Here is a 16075-nt window from a genome sequence, read left to right on the forward strand (position 1 = left end):
GTATTAGGGGATAGTAAGCTCTCTTCAGAGGAGGTAGACAAAACAATTCCTTCTCTAGCTGGGGGCCAAGGACAAATGATCCAAGTTTCAGGCCCAAGAGCATAAACAATGCTGGACTGAAGAGAGAAAAACAAGAAGGATGGGACTTCCTAAGCTAAAGCTTTAACTAGACAATTAACTCCAATATGCTAATGGACCAGAACTTATAAAAGTGTGAGACCCCCTGACCGGTTGTCCATTTTTGTGACCATTTTGGGTTCATCTTGGGTGCAGCCCTGGCTGGGCTCTTGTACTGCCCAAGGTGGATCCATTGAGGGCTCCTAATAATTACCTACTTTATTCTTTAGCTCCATCTAGCCTCTGTTCTAGGTCAGTCTTCACAAGGCATCAGAACAACTTGATGCATGAACTGCAGGAGATTTGTGTCCTTCTGGAGTGGCAGATGGAGGCCAAAAGGCACAGTTTATGGCATTTCAAACACCATTCACTGCCATCTCTTTAGGCAGATGAAACCTGCACCTGGATGAGGTCAGCAGACATGGCACAGGGCCAACTCTCATGCTTCTCAAATAGCTATTAAGAAACTATGAAAAATGCACCAGGGCACCTCAAAAGGCATCAGCTGCTTTTGCATGAGCAGCTGAAGGGGGCTCTGATTGCCACTGACTATAATGGGGCCTGAAGGTGCACTGCAGATACTTGCCTGAATTTAGGAGTTTTCAGTTGCACTTGAATCTCACACCAGTAATGCTATGCTTTACTATTGCACAGGCACAAACATCTTCCTCTAAAATAATTTCCTACACAAAGCTGAATGCTCTTAGCACTTAAATCCTTCTCAGAAAGCCATAAGGATTTATTCAGGGATGAAACGTTTTAGTCTAATATCAGAAAAACACTTTTCTCCAAGTAAAACAATGCCAGAGCATCACACTCCTTCCAGCTGGCAGGTCACAAAATTAATGTCCAGACTTTCAGAAACATTCACTATCACAGACTCTGTAATGTTTAATTATCTGATGGTGCTTAGGACTTTGGGTAGAAAAGCAAATAAAACAACACAAATCTAGTCATCATATGAATATTTAAGACCCCTCTGCTGGAGCATCAATGTGTGGGCTTATATCAACATTGTGTTTAATGTCTCTATGCAGCTACTGAACACATGTATAAGCAGAAAATTAGCAAACAACTATCAAAAGACCTCTATTCAGGCAAAAAAACCCCCGCCTTATTTTCCCTTTATGAACATTTTTAAACAAAGTGTTCTTTTTTTTTGGTGTAATTTTTCCCCATTAAAATTTTATGTTACTGCAAAGAGATAGAAGGCAGGGAACTTCTGGCCCAATTTTGTTCCCAATTGTTCTTGTGTAGTAACTGGAGGCAGAATTTTGTTCTCTCTGTAGAATTAAGTACAACTGTAGATTTCCTTTTATTTAATGCAACATTAACATACAGCCATACAGACTCAAATATTAAAACTAAATTACAGGCAACACTTCTCCAATTAGCTCATATAAAAGTAGAATAAATAATTAAGCCTCTTACTATCCAGTTAAGGAGACCAGCAACATTTCTAAAGCTACAAGAAAATGCAGAAATGTTAAGAAAAATAAAAAAATATTTCTGCTGCAACAGAAAGTTTCCAGGAATCTTAAAAATTTGAAGTCCAGTCATGGACTTCTTTTCTAGGCTGTTCTTGCTTTGTCTTTAATACTGGCGCACTGTTACTAATAAAATAGTTAAGTGTCCTGCAGTTAGTGTTGAGGACTAGTTACTATTTTCTGGAAGTAAGATGCAACTGAAATTGTCAGCCTTCAAAGTAAATCTGCCGAGATCGAGTCTCTTCGCAGAGTAAATCTATTACACGTCAGTAAATAGATGAGATATAAATAAAGTAGGAGCTCTGCAGAGTGTAAATCAGGCATTGCCACCATATTAAGAGGCTTATGGCAATGTTACTTAGCAGTATTTGTTTTAAAGTCTCAGCAGGCTTGTCCTGCTGAATGTTTTGTGTAAAACCATCTGCCCAACAGACAGAATCGATCTCCGAGTGTGTCCTGCTTGGTTTGTAAATTTACCTACTGTGACTAAGTACATAACTCATTATTAAAAACAGTCAGACCTGGTCTTTCCTGAGGGTAAACTAATGTTTCTCATCATCCTTAAAAAAACAACACACAATATGAGATAAGGAATCAGCAAGGCATTTAAATAAGGGCTGTTATTTGAAAGACTGACTCCTGTGGCCTGAATCAACATGCAAACGTGGACTCCCAATCATCTTCAGAAGATAATTATTATTCATAATTGGCACTTAAAAGCATTTTCTCAGAGCTGTGCAAATATTGACTAATTAGCCACGCCAGAATCCTGTGGGGTAGGCAAGCAGGTACCCTAATCCTCTTTTTATCTGAGTGAATTGTTGGGGAATAAAACCCCAGCCCTCACCTGTTGCAGGGGATGAGAAGGTGGGGAGGTTTCCAGCCCCATTCTCTTTCCCCAGCTCACCCTGCTCATACCATGGACACTTTTCCTCATCTAGAGAGGGCATGAGATGAGCTCTACACTAGCAGAGCTCTGGAAATAGTGGACAAACCTCAGTTCATTAGCTAAAGCCCTGTCAAGCAAAAGGTCTAGATACTCAAATGTCAAAATAAAGCCTGAGGATTTGATACGAGTACATGCAGTATTTATATGAGGATGGTAGCCTCTTCTGCTGAGGAACACTTAAACAATGATGTACTGCAAAATTATGGCTTATTCCTGGAAATAAAATATGACACTGGTACTTGGAACTAAATAGTAGGAAAAGAGCTCTATATGTATGAAGACACTTCTTTACTTAAAATTCAGACAAATCTTATTATTCACTGTGTGCCCAAGATTAGGCTGAAGAAAATGCGGTGTCCTGCTAGAGTCTCCAAGAGGTTCTGCCTTCACCATGCAAAAAAATGCACCAGGCAAACAATATCTTCAAGATGGGTCTAAAAATGGACTGAAGATCCTCAGAGGCCACAGCAGCTAGAAGTAAATACTGAATACATCCTCTATTAAATCTAGCTCTTTAATTAAATTGCCTGTAGGAAAGCAATGATAAGTCATTAGTGTCCCAGGTTTTCTGGTTTAAACCAGCAAACAATAATGATGGCTTCATTCTAGAGCTTTGTTATGAACCACCACATTCAGGGGCACAAACAGGTCTTTTCCAAATAACTATATGATTACAAGCTTACAATGTACACAAGATATGCAACAAAAACCATTTTTGTTTGGTGTAATCCTGCTTTGTCTATTGAAATAATTGGTCATATGTTGTGTCTAATTTCAGCTACAGTCTCTTTAGGGCAAAGATTGTGTCCCTGTGGTTTTGTAAAGCCTCATTCACAGTTATAATGGTGTATAAATTAAATAAATAATGAGAAATTACGAACTGTGGGAATTTAATCAGCATTTATCAGGAATTCACAAGTGAGGATTTACATTTTTTTAAATGGATTTTTTTTAAAAGATCTTCCACAGATCTGGTTCTCTCCTCTGTTTTAGAAATTGGGAGACGTCTTTCAACTGCAGCAACTATTTAGGTAAGAATAATAACAGGAAAACCAGGTCAGTGTGGTGACTGGTTGAATAATAAATCCAGGGTTATTCCACTCTGAAGCTAATTCTTCTACATGGTTCATGTATAACTGCTTCTGAGACAAGCAGGTTTTCATCCATGGTAAAGAGCATTAGGATGATGGTATTTTAACTACTGCATTAATTATCTACTCTGAGCAAGGCTAGACAAAACAAATAGTAGGAACAGAACAGAACTGGATGCCTTAGTGAGCAAAATTAATTTGAAAATGCCCAAAACAGAAGAGTACAGATTAGGTGGTTTGGGCTGCAATATGATAAAAAAAGTTTCTGTGCTCAGGTTTGGAGAATTGTGGAACAGTTCAACAAAAAATAACATTTTATACATTTGACACTCTTAGCTCCTCATCCCACATGAGTCCCCTAAATGCTGGAGCAGGGGCTGGGGGATCATGGCCACAGCAAGTGCTATACCCCTTTTGTGTGTGTGTGTGTGTGTGTGTGGTGTGTGCACTCTTTTTTTTTTTTTTTTTTTTTTTTTTTTTCGTTTTCAGGAGGAAGAGAAAGGGGGAAAGCAAGAATTTTTATCTCAATGAAGAAGTATGTTCACGCAAAGAAGCATTCAGCTTGCTCTGAGGATTCAATGAGCAGCTCAAAGGACCTCAGGAGTCTGCTGGGCTCCCACACCCGGATCTGGCAAGTTAGTGGGAACTCAGGGTGACTTGGGTCTTTAAGAATAAAAGACTAACACTAAAGTGAGTGCCTCTTTCCAGGTACCCAGTGTGCATCTGCAGTAGGTAAAACACAGCAGCAAAGTTAAATAAATCAGCTGTGTTATTAGAAATGTTAATTAATGTCTAGCAGGCCTTTTTTTCCCTAAGACCTGAAATTTCACAAGCCTTGTAAGGTGAGAGGTCTGGTCCCCACAGCCTGAGCATGTAATTGCAGATGGACATGCCCCATCCTTCCAGATGCCAACCCAAACTCATCAAATGCATAATTCTTCTCATTTTTCTTTTTGGTTAACAGAGCTAAAACCTGCAAAGGGATCAGTGTGTGAAGTCAACTCTGTACACTAAGATGGAAAATGCACTGATTTGCACAGAGTTAATAACATGCCTAAAATGGCCATTCACCCTCAAAAGACATTAGCATGTAATAGCAGCTGCTTATCCTTTGAGTGCAGACGAATATTGGAAAGAGGTGCTGAGAGGCTTTGTCCTAAAATTACATGTCACTGGCTTAAACATGATGTGCGGAAATTATTTTAATTGCCCATATTAGTCCAGGGCTGAAATGGTCTGGTATTGTTAAGAGTGGTGCAAATGTCTTTCTCTGGTCAGGATGTTGTTTGAGAAGAACATGTACATACCTGAATGTCTAGAAAGCTTCAACACAATATGAAACTAAAAATACAAAAAATCACCCCAATAAAATAGTTTGGAAAAATATTAGCTAATTAATGATATTTTTTGATTGTCTTACATATAAAGATCCAATTTCTTGCAAGTATGAGCACTGAAAGAGCAAGAACTGTTATTTTTTGTGATAAATGTTACAGTTCAAATGTCACAGACTATATTACAGACATTTACAATTGGCTCTGAGATTTAGGGAAAAAAACCAACTTACACTGTTGTATGAAGGTTGGCAATGATCACAGTGCTAATGACCATGAGAGAAATAAGAGATTTTTTTTTTAAAGCATCATTATCTAGTGGCCTTGAGTGCTAATCAAAACAAGGACTATAATGCCTGCTTTAATGGGGTTTGTCTCAGTAATGCTCCTAAATGGAATAAACTATATTAAATCCAGACAAGCTACAAAGAGAGACAAATGGCAAAACAATACACTGAAAATGTAAAGATTCTTTAATCTATTTTTTATATATATATATATATAATTATATATTAACTGAGTTACCATCCATGACAGTCACAGTTAACTGTGGTTTTGTAATCCATTTGCTGAATTGTACAACTAGAATAGAAATGTTGTTGTCCTTCTGTTTAAAGCAACAGACTAAATAAAGGCCCAAATCAACCCACAAAATGGCCTGGCAAAGGCCGTGCTAGAACAGGCTGCATGTCAATTTTCTTCTTTAAAATTCAGGAAAGCAGCCCCTTCAGAGATTTTTCTTAAAGTAGAGGGAATATGAGCCCACTGAGGTAGAGGTAGTCCTGCACATAAGATGAGCCTCTGTGCACCACAAGAAGGATGCCCTGGGAAGACAAAGGGCCCCACACTCTCCCTCACTGACCCAGTGCTGCAGGGACAGACACTAACTGATACCCTTAGGCTTTGGGTCACCCTCCTAATGTTCACAGGAAGAGGCACCGAATGCCTGGAAAATGAATTCATCGCCATCCTCCTCCTCTGCCTTGTTCCTTTGGCCTTGCTCACCCCTCCTCCTCTGCATATGCTGACCAAATGCACAGACATGCTGAATTTCTTCAGCTTGATAGCTCAGAGGATCAGTCACATTTGACCTCCTCAAAAGCAAGTAAATAGGTTTTCTGATGCATCTGTTTTGCTGTATTCCCCACACTGTGATGCGTAGCAGCTGAGGGGGAAGGCAGACTACAGCATTTTGAGCAGATCCTTCAGGAAGAGGTGATGATTTACGAGTAAAATGACAGCCAAGGTATAGAGGTAGTGACACTTTTATATTTGTTTAGATGCAAGAGTGAAATATTTCCAGGGGTCCAGTTTTAAGAAGATGGATTAGCTCTTTGTTCGTGGTGTACACAAAACATAGGATCATGCATCTTTTCATGAAGAAATTTTCAATAAAGGTCTTTACAAACTGAAGCTGTAGCTGAGGGAACATAAAATTCACTCTGTAATTAATGAGTCCCCCCAGTATTACAGAGAAAAAATTCCTATGGTTTTATTGCTTTCATAAAATGCTTGTTCTCCAGTTCTGAAGGGACTGTGAAAGGTCAGAGGTGTTGAACATACATGATTTATAAAGTCCTCTGGGATGAGATGTGCTGTGTAAATATAAAGTATTATTAGAGCATACTCTCTTTAATTCACATACACTGAAATGGAATTGGCTGTGCCACGAGAGTAAAACTAAGAACCCAAGTCAGTCTGATGACAGCAGATTGTCCAAGGCTACTGACAGTCCAAACAGCAGAAGGATAAATTCATTTCACAGACATATTTACCTAATGCTGCAACTGGTTAAATGTAGATATAAATGTGAAGAATGTGTTACATAGAAATGACTGAACAGGCAAAGGTGGTGGATTGTTCTGTCCCATGATGAAAGAGGGGCTTCTGAAAAAGCTGCAGGCACAGGAGCAGCCTGTGTAGCCCATCCACCTTCTGCAGAAGTTCTGCCTTACACAAGTCTGTTCTCAAGTGTATGCCAGAGATGCCTGGGATGCCGTGGTCCTCATGTGCTTTGTGAAGTCACACTCAGATGGCACTTCCAGCCTCAAAATATGCATCTAATTTACCCCGGCTTTGACAGAGGCTTCCAAGTTTCCCTTGCAGATTGAACCTTGAGATTTGTTCACCTCCAGCTGTATCTATCCAAGGAGACTTCCAAAAAAACAGTCTCTCAGAGAACTGGGTTGGAATGAGCTGAACTGGACAACCAGTCCCATTCCCTCTCAGTGAAGCATAAATTACACTTTCAACGCACTTTTTGGGATTGATTCCAATTTCTCTTTTTCTTCTGTCCACAATAGTCCATACTTTAACACTGCAATAAATAATCAGTTTGAAGTAGATTTCAAAATATTTTAACAGCTGGAGCAATGACACTCTTACTTGACTTTACTGTAAATGGAAAAATTCCTATTTCCCCCCTCAGACAGAGATTGCAGATCATATTCTGAATTCTTTTCAAAACCTTGGCCAAAAGATATCACCAGCACAGTCTGTTCCTCTTCACATTATTATTCCCACTCTCACAGATTCTTTTATCTAACTCCCTTCTGCCCCAAAGTTTACAATCTCTCTCCAAAATTTTTTCAACTGCACTTCCCTTCTCCTAAATTCCCTCTCTCTCATCAGCTTTCAAATAATATGATTTTATTTTAGAAAAATGATGCTGTGAATTCAGCACTACAGAGCAATCTGTTCCTACCTTTTTCCCTGTGCTAAAACACAGAATCCTTTTTTTTTTTTTTTTTTTTTTTAAGGCACAATGCAGCCCTTTAGCAAAAGTAAATGAACTTCCTGCCCATAAAGGAAAAAAATGAAGTTCTTACTTTTGACTGTATTAATGCTTTCCCATGAAAATTGATACATCTGTCTGGGAGATAAAGAAGATTTGGATTATCTGTATTCAAGAGAATAATTAAAAGAAGTTATTGCCAAAATGATTAGATTTTCTAGCAACACAAGTTTGATTCTGTGATAATGTTAAAGTTATTTTCATCTATGCAGAACACTTCTCATCCACACAAGAGGGGCTCCTAATTTCCTCTGTACTGAAAAAAAGGTATTGTATTTTCACCGATGACGTTTAATATTTGATTTCTTCTACTTTCTTTAAATAATTTGATAGATTTGCTCATTTGGCTATAGCTAAATTGCTGTAGTAGGTGCAGACAATGACACTTTTAAGGCTACACCATACATGATTAATCTTTGCTCCAACTGAGATAATTTATCATCTGGGGGCTACCCTTCCTGTTTGCCTTTTCCTTGTATTTTCAGTTCTCCTTTCCTATCAAGGAGAACAACAAAAATCACTATGGGTTTTTAACCTAGGGAACGACATTTTTAGGTCTGAGGCCTATGTGTAAATGTAAATTTCCAGCTGTTATAACAAAGAAATAGCAAATGTGAGGCAGACATTAATATATTAGCCATTGTTGGTAATACAAGCAAAAATCAACCTTGAAAAATCCCCCAGTTATTCCAGTAATGAAAGCTTACTCACTTGGGCATTTACATGAACCTGTGCCTTCAGAAATAAGATCTAACTAGTTTCTTGCAATCCATGGAGTCTAGACAAATCCTCTGTGTCGTTTCTTCCTCTTTGGATATTAACAATTCAAGGGCTAGAACATACAGCCAACGAAATAATCTCCAGATGTTTCTTCTTAGCAATCTGATGAATGCCCAAAGACCATTTACTGCACAATGAAGTCAAGTGGAATCTGGGAGGATTCTGGATCCCATGCTGCTTTTCAGGACCAATTTCAGTACCAAAAGTTAAATCACATGTTTGGTTTCTATCAAGCACCACTTGAACATAAGTCTTCACATACTTATGAAGCCAGTTCAGGCAGAATTGATGAGCAACCACTCTGAGCTCCCTAAGAACTCTGCTTTCCTTTGAATCCACTGGCTGAAAAACCACAGCATGGCTGTGAGTGCAATAAGGTGCTTCTTACTGCATCTAGCATATTTGTTGCTTCTACCATCTTCTAACCCTTGAAAACTTCTGAATTTACTGTCCTGGCACAGTGAACACAACTCAGTCAGTGGCATGGAGGAGCATGGACATTCAGAGCGTACTTACAAGTTCAGGTTTCTCTCCAGAGAGTCTCCAGCCTTTGTTTAGCCTTCACCATCGCACATCTCTCATCATTTTATCTCTCTCATCTCCCATCATCCTCCCCACAGACCTTGGATCCCTGTGAATCCTGAGAAGTCCTTCATTCTAGCATTAATAGAGCAGCAACTTCCTAATGCCTTGTGTCAGGCACATTTGTGTTTGTAATTCCTTTCACACTAGGCAATTCATTAAGGGTTCTGTTTTGATTACCAAAATGTGTGAACACAATTTTGTATCTCATCTATACAGGGTCACTGTTATGTCAGCTCGTTTCTGACTGTGACAGTCTTTTCCCATCCTAAAGGCAAAACAGTGTTTACATTTGCTTAGTTAAAATATTTACATTACACATTGAAATGATGCATTTTCCCAGTGACAGGGCTCTCCCTGGTATTTCCTCCAGTACCTACTATGCAGCGGAAATGATTAAGATGAATATTCTGGGTGTCTCTAAACAAGCAGATTAAGGAAATATGCAGCACAGCTGTACTATACTAACACTGCTAGACTTTGTAATATGCATGCAGGCTTGTGAATTGCCTAACATGAAAGGCAATTAGGACTTTTAGGACCCCCGATCAGAAGAGTTCCACATTTCCTCATCAATTTATTTCAAATAGATTCTTCATTTATTGACAAATTATTTGGTGACTCAGTGCATGAGGCCCTGGGAGAGGAGGTGAGAATGCTGCTGTTCATTGATCATCAGTCTGCCTGCAGATAAAAGCCTCAAGTGCACTGTGTCTGCAAGGAAATAGAGGTGATGGGGACTGCTACCCAGAGAGAGATGAGTGCAGAATGAAAGGTGACACTACAGCTGGCAGGGGAATGCCACAAAGTCATAATATTTCTGGGAATCAGAAAACACAATGCACAGTCCTGTTTTAATGTAACATTACCAAGTTGAATAAACACTGCGAGTGATGCTGCACCAAGAAGTCCTCCAGACAGACGCACAGCATGAGCATCTCCCCAAAGGGACAGTTTGAGGCTCATAGCAGAGAAACTGAAATTCAACATCATTTAAGACATGTCATCATCTACACTGTAAATCCTTAGTCTTGCTCATTTATTTGTTACAACCAAACAAAGGAGTCTCTCTGAGAAGAAATTAAATAGAGTGTAGCAACTTCTCACACAGAAACTGTAGCAATGCAAAATTAAGAACTTAAGAACAGACCTAGAGGTGTATTCCTTACCTTTTAATATCATCCACACAGGTCTTCATACAGGCTCTCCCAGTGAAGAAGCAAAAGCTTCTGGGCTGAAAAACCGATTAAACACCAGTTAAGACATTATCTCAAAACCCCTGCCTGTGCTTATAACCATCCCAAACTCTGCTGCATCTTTTTGTTTACAGAAACATATACAATAGACTGAAGTCAACTTCGCAAGCAAAAGCTATTTATTTTAAATTGACCCTGCCCTCTTAGTGTCATATACTCTAAAGGAAATGGGTTATAAAAGTCTCTGTATAAGTGAGGCACTCAACATCTAGCAACAAATATTATGTGGATTATTTTGTATAGGACCTGTATTTACTCCACTTTTTAAAACTAACAGTAAATTAAACTTTGTTTGCCAGTTAAAACCAATCAGTAAAAGAAAAGTAACAGGCTCTACACCAGTATAAGGCAGTGTAATCAAAATAATAAACAGCCAATTTTGAGTTAACCTAAAAGCCTGCATGGAGGGAGTGAGCAGGCTCATTACCTTCCTGCCTGGTGCCCAACCAGCCCCACCACCAAGCAGCCTGAGGGGTGTGTAGGGATTAGTGGGCAGGACACTCCTGAAGAAAGGGGATGCCAGAAATCCCTGGGCTGAGGGGGCCAGGATAAACGCAGATTCTGCATTTTTAGCCAGCAGCTAGCAGCCTCACAGTTTTAATTCTGCTCTTTGAAACCTGATTTCCTTTGGCCATCCTCAGGAATACAGAGTTTGCAGCTCCCAGCCTTTGGCTGGCCAGCTCACAAAGCCCTGCCGTTTTTGCCAGAGGAACGTTCAGGATGATGGGCAGCAGCTGCCGCTGTCACTAGCAGGATGTTTTCTGGAGTTTCTCCTGCAAGGCAATGTGTTTATTCTTTGAAACAGTTGCTCCCTAAAGATTAAAACTGAGCAGAAGCACAAAAGCAGTGTGTGTCCTCTGGGGGCTACTATGTGCCATCAGGCAAACAGGAGGTAAAAGCTCTGTTCTCCCAAATTACACAGAACAAACGGTGCTGCACTGGCAGAACCGAGTCAAGTTCTTCAGTACACAAACTGCACTCTCCTCATTTTAACCTCTTCTTAGGAAAAAACCTTTCAAACACCATTTGTGTTATTAAGAGCTCCAGATTTAGAGTTGGGGGCAGGCTCTTCAATGCAGCTGAGCCCATTCACCCCAAAAGCATGTCAACCTAGGCACAAAAAATTCGCAACAGCCACAAGGTTTGTGCTTTTAGGACCATGTTTGTTATCATCTCCAAATAGCAGCACACAGTCTCAAAAACATATTTAACAACCACAAAGAACCGACAGCAATATGAACAGCAAACACTCGGACAAAATATATCTTTACTTAGAAACTAAAAAAAATAGTCATTTAAAAACCACTAAAATAGGATTGAAGTACTAAGAGCCCATGAGAAATACTGGCACAACAATGAAAAATCTGTTTGGCACAGTCTGTGTAATCATAGTTATTGCAAGGTGGCCGGAAAAATGAATGCAACAATGATTTTTCTTTCTGCTGAGATATGTGCAGCAAATGTTAATTTTTTTACCACTGTACAGGATGCATTGTACTCCAGGGAGTACCTTGAGGGGTGAGGAACTGTCTCTGGTAATAAGAAGTATTTACCTTGCCTAATGGCTATATATCAATGTATTTCTATTAGCAGAATTAATTGAATATTGCATATAAATAGTAACTTTTGGCTTAAAAAGTAAGATAGAGAAGGAAACTAAATAGTCTTTTCTTCCTCTGATGGGAACGCATACAGATATTCTTATTACTGGTAACGCTAACTAAGCCCACATAAAAGGGAACAGCCAAACTTCAATAACCCTCAGCACGATGCCACCATGAAGCTTTATTCTTCTGCTCAGTACAGAGGACTTCATAACTTTCCTCCCTGTTATATCACTCTTATTTCAATAAACAACCAAACAGCAGCAACGGCCACTAATTTATGCTACTCTAAAGATAAAAACATTACCTTTGATCAACAAGGACTCCTCATCCTAGACCCTCTATGCATTATGCAGAAGATACCAGGAGAAGCTGTTTGAGCAGTGCTCTAAAACTCCCTCCGGGCATTAATGCAGCTCCCGGAGCTTCTCACCCCTGTCCCTGGCCGCTCACCGATTCCGTATGCAGGGCGCAGATCCCACCTTCTCCGGCTGCCAAGCGGGCACAGCCTGCGAACAATGCCGCCTCTGTCAGCCCGCCCGATGAGCAGTGCCACAAAGACACGCTCATCCGCAGCCCCGGACCTCTCTTTTCTTCTTCTTCTTCTTCTCGGAGCACAGGGTGATGAGAAGGAATGGGAGAGAAATGCTTATGTGTGTATGACTAGCCAAAGCTCCGCCGTGACCAGGAGTGACACAGTGTCAGTGCACGACGGGCACCCGGGCGCCTAGAGAGGAGATGGAATCTGCGCTGGCAAGAGCACTCCCTGCCTCGCTTCACACATTTTTGTTTCGGATCCGTGGGTGGTTGCATGAGCAAGCAGCCGGAATAGGGGAGGAGTTAGACAAAATGCAATTTAGGACTTGGATGCCTTGTCTGCCTTTTTGAGAGGAGAACGAAGAGGCGAAATCGCGGCGCCCTGACAGAGCAACCCACCCCGGCTCCTGCCACCTGCCTCTCCAAACTCGCCGGGAAAGCGCCTCTCCCTGCCTGGCCGTGATCCCGGGACAGAGCACAGACACAGCAGCTGCTCTCGACCCCCGGTAACCACACTCAAGAGCCTCTGAGCACGCTGGCTCACAGCTCCTGTCCCACAGCATTACCAGTTTAATTTTCAAGGAGGCACGATGCTTCATGATCTTCATGAGCAACTAGAGGATGAGACAATAAATGACATCTTCAGCAGATGTTTACAGCTGTCACTAGGCAGGGGAGGAGACAGCAGCAGCTTAAATCTCTGTTTTCTGCAAAGCTTTCCTTGGAAATCAGAGAGGCAAAGCCAAAAGCCCTTTTAAAATCAGATGTCCATAGTTTTCTTGTTTTGAAAGGACTATCATGTGCATACAGTTCATACAACTTCAGCTTTGTTTTCCTTCCTATGAGAAAATGAGAAGCAATGTCTGCCTCAAGATGAGACAGTGATGATTCCTGCTGAAACCAATTAGAATATACAGTTTAATTCAAATATTCACAAGGCCAAGCTGTATGATAGATGTGAGATGTTTCACGTTCCTCTACATTAGTCCAGATCTAAAAACATTGCAAGAGAATAGAGCAGCAAGCAACACTGTTTTCTTCTTGAAGTAAATACCAAGGGACACACAGCCCTTGGGTGCAACACAGCTATGAACTCATTCCAGTCCCTGATGAGCCATGGCAGCCTTACAGTATTTTCCCATGCAATTAGTATTAATTGGTGACTTGCTGGCAATCTCCCAGGGGCCCTATCTCACCCTTTTAGCCAGTCCTACAAGATTAGCCTTGAGATGATCATCAGGGCTAGGCAGCCATCCTGCCACCCCACCTCTCAGGGCTCTTTCTTGCTCTTGTAATTTTGGGGACTCTGGCAAGGGTTATCTTGAGTAATGAACAATCAAAGATAGACCTCTTCCAAATTAATATATTTGAGTTTGTAACATGAGACAGCAAAGTAAGAGGGTGACTTCTGGAGGGAATTTATAAGCACTTTAAAAAATATGTTGTTTTGAAGCATTTCACTGAAGCTAAACTCCAAAATAATTTTCAGAACTGAGTAGCAGTGCTCAGTTCAGTGTCTGGATAGAAACAGACCAGTAAAACTCTGCATCTTGTACTCAAAATTAAGCTGATACAGGACAGCTGTAAATAAGCAATCATCTCTTCTAATTTTATTATTAAATAACAATTCCTAAGGATTTCCTTTTATCTATTAATAAGATAAAATTTGTCTTAAGCATGTTGTCAAATGGAGTTAAGCAGGTTCAAGAGTGCTTTATTTCAGCAGAACTCCACAACTCCATGGCAATAAATAAAATCAGATGTTCTTTGACTGAACATTGTAAACATCTAGAACATATTTCAGAGTAGCTTCCAGGGGCATTTTCACAGTACAAATTTCTTTTTGCAGAAAATTTTAAAAACCGGTGCTGAGGTGGTTATTCAGAGTCAAAAGGATGTCTGAAAAGAGAACTGTGCAGGGGTCAGCCTACAAACACCACTCAAGATCTAGTAAAGGATGCAACATCTAATGGCAAAATATATAAGGAAATGCTAGTGGCCTGAGGCAAGCAGAACTACTTCAACTAAAACAGGTTAAGTATAACCAAGAGCCATGTCCAACAGGTGAGCTTTATTCCTTCTCCTTTTTCTGCTTCTCCTAAGTTTCCAGTCCACATAAATTAGTGGTCCTCAGTGTTACTCTTCTCATGTCCTTTTTGTCTTTTACTGTACAACATTTAGAAACCACAACATAATAAATAGGTGCCTAAAAATGGTGTGTTTTGGTTTGGAGGTAGTTAAGAACACCAAAGATGGCTATTTCTCTTGGAAATCTTGAGTCTGGAGTGGAGGAGGCTGCCTGTGCTGTCTCACTTCATCTCTAACAAGTTGTACCTTTAGATTTTACTCGAGGGATCATGTACTCAGTGTATATAAACTCAAATGTGAAAGCCAAAACTCAGTCTCTACACTGGTCAACAGACATAGAGAGATTTATCACGTACATGTAAGTTTATATGACATGGGTTACTGAGTTTTTCTTTGGAGATACTTCTCCTTCTGAATCTTTTTGATCCTACTTGATTTTAATTTTTTAAAGACCTTTTTTTTTTTTTCCCACATCTATGGCAAGTAAAGATCCAGATATTATTTGTCAGGGCCCCATGAAAAAATGAATACTTTCAGACTGTTCTCACAAATACTTTAGAAGTACAGAAGAAAACCTCACTTTCACTGGAGTAATTTCCCAGCAATTCCATTAACTTGCAGTATCTTTGGATGTACACCATCAATCTGAGATAGCCCTCACCTCTATCTCACATATGCTTAGCTCTCAAGGTGTATAAAACCACAAGGATATTTCTCAGGGCAGCTTAGGTGGCAGAAGATTCCTGTCATTCAATGGAGGGATGGATTAAGGAACCACATAATAAAAGTTTCAGAGAAGAACTTCTCCATAAAATCATGCAAGAGGAAGGAGCACACATTCTCTGGCAGGAACAGGAAGGTGCCATATGTGTCTTTGGAGATGTAGAAAAACTATTAGATTTCTTGGTATGATGCTATTCTGAAAAATCTGGTTTGCTTACAGGATTTCAAAACACACACATGTTCAGACTGCCACTTTACATCTACAACTAAGAGAAAGAGGGACTCAACATTCAGTTTTCTTAAAACACAAGGCCAAGAGATTCTTTCTCCAAAGACATATGCCAAGACTTAGTCACTGCCACTCTAATACCCTGATAGCAAATTCAATCTTTACAAATACAAAGCAAACATCTTTAAACAAATTATGAACATCTCTGGCCATACAGATAAGACTTACACTTGTAAATTACTTCTCTAAATAGGTGTTATATCAAATCTCCAGTGAGTCCAGATAGATGTGTTCAGTCTGCATTAGGTGATAATGAAGCCTGAACCCGAGAGATCTTAGTTAAATTTGGATTAGCTGTTGATGAAAACCAACTTGATAACACTGCTTATTCTAGACTTGCCTCAGTTACAGTTTTTCCAGTCAAACTTCTCAGTGCTATTCCTTCTTTCCAAGAGCATTACTTTTGTGACAGTTTTATTTGTAGTGTTACATGGCATTGGTACA

The 16075-nt window shown here is 40.0% G+C and overlaps 1 protein-coding gene across 4 annotated transcripts in view; it reads right to left on the reverse strand.

The window, feature by feature from the left end:
• Positions 1 to 16075, reverse strand: part of PAG1 (phosphoprotein membrane anchor with glycosphingolipid microdomains 1) — a 104079-nt gene that overhangs the window by 30761 nt on the left and 57243 nt on the right. For 2 of the 4 annotated variants that reach the window (XM_053988274.1, XM_053988257.1), the window contains one exon: positions 10304 to 10368. The gene's annotated coding sequence lies outside the window, so the exon portion shown is untranslated. Of the gene's footprint in view, positions 1 to 10303; positions 10369 to 12301; positions 12382 to 12447; positions 12499 to 16075 lie in introns of those variants that run through there. The other 2 variants (XM_053988283.1, XM_053988266.1) reach the window with 2 other exon arrangements.

The sequence above is a fragment of the Vidua macroura genome, chromosome 1 (assembly GCF_024509145.1).
Source record: "Vidua macroura isolate BioBank_ID:100142 chromosome 1, ASM2450914v1, whole genome shotgun sequence".
NCBI classification, from domain to species: Eukaryota; Metazoa; Chordata; class Aves; order Passeriformes; family Viduidae; genus Vidua; species Vidua macroura.